Here is an 8,122-nt window from a genome sequence, read left to right as displayed (position 1 = left end):
CCGAAAAGGTTTTTTCGAGTTATCTCGCTTAAAAGTGTTACAAGGTAGGAATATATTTGCATAAATGGACGTATCTCGACGTTTTACGTCGGGATTAAGCGTTTATTTGGTCGCTGGAACGTTTTCTAGAAACGGAACTATGCGACGGGACGTTGGGACTTTGAAGAAGTTCGGCCGGTGCGAAAAGACCGAAAAGGTTTTTTCGAGTTATCTCGCTTAAAAGTGTTACAAGGTAGGAATATATTTGCATAAATGGACGTATCTCGACGTTTTACGTCGGGATTAAGCGTTTATTTGGTCGCTGGAACGTTTTCTAGAAACGGAACTATGCGACGGGACGTTGGGACTTTGAAGAAGTTCGGCCGGTGCGAAAGGACCGAAAAGGTTTTTTTCGAGTTATCTCGCTTAAAAGTGTTACAAGGTAGGAATATTTTTGCATAAATGGACGTATCTCGACGTTTTACGTCGGGATTAAGCGTTTATTTGGTCGCTGGAACGTTTTCTAGAAACGGAACTATGCGACGGGACGTTGGGACTTTGAAGAAGTTCGGCCGGTGCGAAAAGACCGAAAAGGTTTTTTCGAGTTATCTCGCTTAAAAGTGTTACAAGGTAGGAATATTTTTGCATAAATCGACGTATCTCGACGTTTACGTCGGGATTAAGCGTTTATGTCGTCCCAAGACCTTCTACAAAGTTTCGATTTTTTCGTTGGGACTTTGAAAAATTTCCGTATCGAACACGTTTTTTCGAGTTATCTCGCTTAAAAGTGTTACAAGGTAGGAATATTTTTGCACAAATGGACGTATCTCGACGTTTTACGTCGGGATTAAGCGTTTATTTGGTCGCTGGAACGTTTTCTAGAAACGGAACTATGCGACGGGACGTTGGGACTTTGAAGAAGTTCGGCCGGTGCGAAAAGTCCGAAATGGTTATTTCGAGTTATTTCGTTAAAAAGCGTTATAAGGTATAATTTTTTTGACAGGGATCGTTATATCTCTATTAAATACAATCGGATTAAACATTTTTGTCGAATTTTTTGAAAAATTAGCTTCCGTCGGACTGATACGACTGGGATATTTTTGCAATTTTTTCGTTAATTAATGTTACAAGGTATATATCTTTTTACATATTTCGTGTTATTTTAACGTGTTTTAATCGATTATAAAGTTATTTTTCGTCCATAGTCGATAAAACTGTATGTTTACTGATGCAATTTTTCGGTGAAAAAAAAAATTAATTTTTTGGTAAAAATGCATTTATAATATGTTAATAATGCTTGTGGTAAAATATTTCGATGGTTGGATATCGCCTTTATATAGTAGTTATTGAACGTGCGAGCGACTAAGTTCCAGCGTCCCTTCCGAACGGTACGTTGCTACGGAGGTTTTGCACCATAAGCGCGCGGCCGCTAGCCCGACCGGCGCCGGCCTTCCGGCCGGCCCCTTGGTATCTATAAGAGAAGCGTCGAGCCGGACGGTTCGGTCGGAACAGCGCTGGGCGCGTGGCTATTCTACGGCCTCGGTTGAGAATTCAGTCACCGCTCCTCGAGTCTTAGTGTATTTTACGCTATTTCTCGACTGTTCCTCCGTTCTCGTACTGGTTTTTTCTCTACACTGCTGCGCCGCGGGTCGAAGTCTAGGACGTAATGACCGTTAACGTGGCAAGCTTCCCCTTAGTCGGGAAGCTGGTGACCTGTGTGCACGTATTTGACAAAAGTTGGATGCGTGTGTGCTTGTACTTACGGAGTAGCCATTCTTGCAGAGACCATCGGTTGTAAGCTATTTGTAGCTGCACGATGGTCCTTTTGGCGTTCTGTAGAGTGCGTTATCTTCTGGTAACGCGTCTCTACAGAGGTGTTGAAGCTTATAAAGAATATTCTTACGGTATGTCCAGCATGCGTATACGTGCTTTACCGCTAAGTTATATTCTACGAGAGAAGTTGGAGGAGAAAAGTTACAAACAGAAATAATTCTGTGAAGTATGAATCTTTGTATCGATATATGATGGTGAGAGAGGAGGAGAATTAAAGTGGCTGAGTGACGTTGTTACTGAACCATGGAACGTTGCTCTCTAAGTCATATTACATATATATATAAAATGAAAAGTCTCGTCGTACGGTGCTTACGTCCCACCTACGACACAGAGAGAACTTTAAACGAAAATGCTGGTTTTTGGGAATATATTATAAGATCCCTGGTTGATCCTGCCAGTAGTCATATGCTTGTCTCAAAGATTAAGCCATGCATGTCTCAGTACATGCCGCATTAAGGTGAAACCGCGAATGGCTCATTAAATCAGTTATGGTTTCTTAGATCATACCTACATTTACTTGGATAACTGTGGTAATTCTAGAGCTAATACATGCAAACAGATTCCGACCAGAGATGGTAGGAATGCTTTTATTAGATCAAAACCAATCGGTGGCGGATGGCTCGTCTGTCCGTCCATCGTTTGTTTTGGTGACTCTGAATAACTTTGTGCTGATCGCATGGTCATCTAGCACCGGCGACGCATCTTTCAAATGTCTGCCTTATCAACTGTCGATGGTAGGTTCTGCGCCTACCATGGTTGTAACGGGTAACGGGGAATCAGGGTTCGATTCCGGAGAGGGAGCCTGAGAAACAGCTACCACATCCAAGGAAGGCAGCAGGCGCGCAAATTACCCACTCCCGGCACGGGGAGGTAGTGACGAAAAATAACGATACGGGACTCATCCGAGGCCCCGTAATCGGAATGAGTACACTTTAAATCCTTTAACGAGGACCAATTGGAGGGCAAGTCTGGTGCCAGCAGCCGCGGTAATTCCAGCTCCAATAGCGTATATTAAAGTTGTTGCGGTTAAAAAGCTCGTAGTTGAATCTGTGTGTCACAGTGTCGGTTCACCGCTCGCGGTGTTTAACTGGCATTATGTGGTACGTCCTATCGGTGGGCTTAGCTCCTCGCGGGCGGTCCAACTAATATCCCATCGCGGTGCTCTTCACTGAGTGTCGAGGTGGGCCGATACGTTTACTTTGAACAAATTAGAGTGCTTAAAGCAGGCTACCTTCGCCTGAATACTGTGTGCATGGAATAATGGAATAGGACCTCGGTTCTATTTTGTTGGTTTTCGGAGCCCCGAGGTAATGATTAATAGGGACAGATGGGGGCATTCGTATTGCGACGTTAGAGGTGAAATTCTTGGATCGTCGCAAGACGGACAGAAGCGAAAGCATTTGCCAAAAATGTTTTCATTAATCAAGAACGAAAGTTAGAGGTTCGAAGGCGATCAGATACCGCCCTAGTTCTAACCATAAACGATGCCAGCCAGCGATCCGCCGAAGTTCCTCCGATGACTCGGCGGGCAGCTTCCGGGAAACCAAAGCTTTTGGGTTCCGGGGGAAGTATGGTTGCAAAGCTGAAACTTAAAGGAATTGACGGAAGGGCACCACCAGGAGTGGAGCCTGCGGCTTAATTTGACTCAACACGGGAAACCTCACCAGGCCCGGACACCGGAAGGATTGACAGATTGATAGCTCTTTCTTGATTCGGTGGGTGGTGGTGCATGGCCGTTCTTAGTTGGTGGAGCGATTTGTCTGGTTAATTCCGATAACGAACGAGACTCTAGCCTGCTAAATAGACGTAACTTATGGTATCTCGAAGGCCCCCGGCTTCGGTCGGTGGGTTTTTACTACCAACGTACAAACAAATCTTCTTAGAGGAACAGGCGGCTTCTAGCCGCACGAGATTGAGCAATAACAGGTCTGTGATGCCCTTAGATGTTCTGGGCCGCACGCGCGCTACACTGAAGGAATCAGCGTGTTTTCCCTGGCCGAAAGGCCCGGGTAACCCGCTGAACCTCCTTCGTGCTAGGGATTGGGGCTTGCAATTATTCCCCATGAACGAGGAATTCCCAGTAAGCGCGAGTCATAAGCTCGCGTTGATTACGTCCCTGCCCTTTGTACACACCGCCCGTCGCTACTACCGATTGAATGATTTAGTGAGGTCTTCGGACTGGTGCGCGGCCAATGTGATAAGCATTGCCGATGTTACCGGGAAGATGACCAAACTTGATCATTTAGAGGAAGTAAAAGTCGTAACAAGGTTTCCGTAGGTGAACCTGCGGAAGGATCATTAACGATATAACACAAAAACTTAAAGAATTTGACTTGAACACTTGAAAAATACGAAACTGTATAAGTCGGTAAGGAGCCGTACTCCTCCTATATCGACGAACCAAAGTATATACGACGTATCAACAAGCTATATACTTTAACAAAGAACAGTTAAATTCGCCCGGAGCGTGGCTTACTCCGTTGGCAAAATGATGAAAAGACATAAGGAGGAGACGACCCTCCAGCTACGAAACTATATGAAGAGAAGGTGGCACTCTCTCTCGATCATCGGGATGAAGAGATACATATATATATATATATATATATATATACATACATAAACGAATTCGAGGCGCCTGCGTGAGGTCGTACACAGAAAGACCCGCCGTCTGCGAATATTATGATTTTATAATAAAACTATAAATGGGAACTTGAGCTTTCGAAAATTAAACTTTGACACGAATATCGAACGAAAAATTACGAATGGAAACCACCCGTAAAGAGAAATGAGATCGAGGCGCTTGCGTGAGGCCGTATACAGAAAGACCCGCCGCCACGATCTCGTATTTTTTTTTTTGCGTCGTGGAGACCGTACAAACGAATAACAAAATCTCTAAAGTGCCTCGTGTCGGAGAGATCATGCTCGCCTATTCTCTTCTATGTTTCGTGGTCTGTGTTGCGTTTGCTCTCCTCCTAGCAACGGGACATCGAAGACTCCTCTTTGGGATCGAACGAAGCGACTAAAACGAGTCGACGAGAGCGAAAGTACGAGTAGCGAGTCGCGCATGTAGAAAGGATACCGACATATCTTCGAAGGTTCTCTTCGAAGATCCATGGATACCTTATGCGCGTCGACCTTTCGTCTCTTTCACCGCTCTCGGTCGTTCTCGAAACGTGCTTCCTACCCATAGGGCGTGTGTTCTTCGTATGTCGTTTTGTTCGAAATAACGAAACCACTTGTAACATACTCGTGGATCGGGTAACCTAGAACGAAAACGCATTGCGTGGATGTTGGCCCGCTATGATAATGATGATGATGACGATGACTATGATGACGATGCGTAGCAACGATTCGTAACTAGTCTAGCCGAAGTTGGTTCAGAGGGGACCGCAGGCTGTCTACCCTCGATGTCGTGAGTCGGACACCCGTGCCGTCGCTAGAGTTTTTTCAAAGCTCGGCTTCTGGATATTGGGAAGAAAGACCGCTCGAGGACGACGGCTGCGCGTGCGTCCCATCGAATTTTTTTTTTTTATACCACCTGAACGACTAAAGTTTCGTCTAGTTCGTCGCATATAACCCGTTCAGAGGGGACCGCAGGCTGTCTATCCTCGTTGTCGTGAGTCGGACACCCGTGCCGTCGCTGAAGTTTTTTCAAAGCTCGGCTTCTGGATATTGGGAAGAAAGACCGCGCGAGGTAGATGGATGCGAGTCCCATCGAATTTTTTTATTTTTTAAAAAAAACAATCACCTGAACGGAGATGTGTTCTCTTTCGTCGATTTTTCACGCTTTGAGTCGTCGCGATCGCCATCCGTTCGGAGGAGATCGCCGACTTCGAAGCCTCGATGTCGTGAGTCGGACACCCGTGCCGTCGCTAGAGTTTTTTCAAAGCTCGGCTTCTGGATATTGGGAGGAAAGACCGCTCGAGGCCGAGGGTCGCGCGAGTCCCATCGAATCTTTACATCACCCGAACGATGGAGGCGCACGCTCTTTTTCTTGAATAATTGGACGAGAGGAATGCATATCGTATTATATATACACACACACACATATATATATATATGGGCTAGCCACCGTGCGTATTTCTTCGCGAGATCGTGTGCTGCACAGAGGATTCAGAATCGGGTGTTATATCCCCGTCGTTTCCTGACGAACGGAGCTTCGATCTCGATGGTTGTTATATATCATAATGTACTTTTCGCCCGGCCGGCGGACGCGCGTATCTTCGCGCGTTCGTCGGATTTCATTTTCGAACGTTTTCGTGTCGTCGATCTTCCGGCGACTTCTGCGCGTCCGATTCCCGTTGGTCGGTCGTGTCGGATCTCGGCTTCGCTCGAACCGAGTATTAAGAGTACATGGAGTACAAGAGTTTTAAAAAATATATGAAAAGATTACCCTGAACGGTGGATCACTTGGCTCGTGGGTCGATGAAGAACGCAGCTAATTGCGCGTCAACGTGTGAACTGCAGGACACATGAACATCGACATTTCGAACGCACATTGCGGTCCACGGATACAATTCCTGGACCACGCCTGGCTGAGGGTTGCTCACGTAAACCTAAGACTGCTTGCGTTGCGTGTCGTTCCTCTCTATCTGTCTCTCTCTGTCCCTTGGTGCCTTCGACAACCCGCCGTCGTTCTTACGATACGTAGAACGTTTCAGAGTCGGAGGAAGCGCACGAAGAAGGATACGAACAAGAGCGGACGCGAGAGAACGTACGCGACGTACGAGCGATTGTTGGACGCTCGTCGGCGTTCGTCGCGGTCGTGTCGAGACCGTGCAATTCGTACGCATGCTCGATATATAAACTATCGTGTTCACGGGAGACACTACGAAACTCTACCTCTGTCTCTCTCTGTCCCTTGGTGCCTTCGACAACCCGCCGTCGTTCTTACGATACGTAGAACGTTTCAGAGTCGGAGGAAGCGCACGAAGAAGGATACGAATAAGAGCGGAGAGAACCGTCACGGACCTGCGTGAGTGCTAGCGGCGTCGTGAGTCGTCCTTTCGTACGACCGCCCGCTTATGCACCGCTTCGTGTCGGTTATCGAATATATTATATATATATATATATATATATATATATATACGTAGTGTTGTCCTCGTGACCGATTTTTTTTTCATATCAGCAGATTTGCATACGTTTGCAGGTTTTCGATGAGCACGATGTCCGCGCCCCCGACGTCGTCTTAAATGAATATTATTTTGGCGAGACTGAGAGAAAGCAAATATGGGAACTCGGTCGAGAGAGGAGAGAAGGAGAACAGCCTCAGATAAAAGTAAACTTGGTAACGGTGCGGAATTTTGCCGTACAACCGTCTTTTCTTAAGACGTTTTACTCGAATAGCCCCAGGGATCTAATGCCCACTCCGTCTCTTCGTGCGTAGAGATATACTCTGCGCGAGCGACTGACAACGACGAGGACCGTCGCATCGATGGGTCGTCGTTGCGTTTAACATACTCTGTGCTTGTAATTTATCCCCGAAAGAGAGCCGTAGATCCGGGAACGCACACGTGATTTCTTCGAGCGCTGATGACTTAGGGAGATGATCCCCAGGCGTTGCGCGGAGATCGGAGAGTACGCGTTACTTGTATCGGGACGAATTTTCCCCGTCGTTCGCGTATCTCTCTGCCCGCCGGCCCTGGCCCAAAGCCACGTTCGTCGGAAATCGTAGAAATCGTGTGCGAACTAGCGCGTGTCTATGATCGGCTACGGGTGTTTTACCAAGCTCGAGGTGTTGCGCAACGTTTCCGTACCTGACGAAGATGCGCACGAGAGTCCGTTACAAAGTCGTTGGATGGTCGTCGTCGTCATGCCAGAGAGAATCTCTGGACACGTACAGGAGAAGAGATCGTAGACGAGGAAGAAGACGATCCCCTTTGGCGAGGCTGGAGTGAAACTTTGATTTAATTAAAGACGAGGTATACACGCGCGTACGACGTGATAGTCGTGCGCGCGTGTGATTTTTTTTTAAGGCAATTCGGCGCTACAAGTACTCGAAAAACAGAGAGTGTTGGTCATCCCATGCCTTTTCGGCGTCTATCGCTGGACCGCGCATCCTAACGTCGACGGTCGTCCAGTCCCCGAACACACCACAGTGTACGTCTCGCTCGCTTTTCCACTTGCGTGCGTTCCCGTGCGTTTTCGTCGTCGTCGGTACAGAGCAAAGAAACTTTGCCGTTTCGATCTCTGTGCCGGCAGAAAACAAGGAACCGCTGGAATTTGTCGAGAGTAGAGAAACGGCTGTAAGAGACTGAGGACGGGCGTTAAAAATCACCGACGATCGTTTTAGGATGTCTGGCGTGAGTCT

At 47.1% G+C, this 8,122-nt stretch overlaps 2 non-coding genes across 2 annotated transcripts; both read left to right on the top strand.

The window, feature by feature from the left end:
• Positions 1–2,190: 2,190 nt before the first annotated feature.
• On the top strand, positions 2,191–4,113 carry LOC126928465 (small subunit ribosomal RNA). The gene has a single exon (XR_007716691.1). It is a non-coding gene; the product is annotated as a small subunit ribosomal RNA (ribosomal RNA).
• A 2,089-nt stretch (positions 4,114–6,202) lies between these two features.
• Positions 6,203–6,357, top strand: LOC126928463 (5.8S ribosomal RNA). Its single transcript, XR_007716689.1, has one exon. It is a non-coding gene; the product is annotated as a 5.8S ribosomal RNA (ribosomal RNA).
• Positions 6,358–8,122: the final 1,765 nt, after the last annotated feature.

This window comes from Bombus affinis, unplaced genomic scaffold (genome assembly GCF_024516045.1).
Source record: "Bombus affinis isolate iyBomAffi1 unplaced genomic scaffold, iyBomAffi1.2 ctg00000966.1, whole genome shotgun sequence".
Taxonomy (NCBI): Eukaryota; Metazoa; Arthropoda; class Insecta; order Hymenoptera; family Apidae; genus Bombus; species Bombus affinis.
The sequence above is the reverse complement of the archived record's forward strand: the minus strand, read 5'-3'. Positions and strand labels throughout refer to the sequence as shown.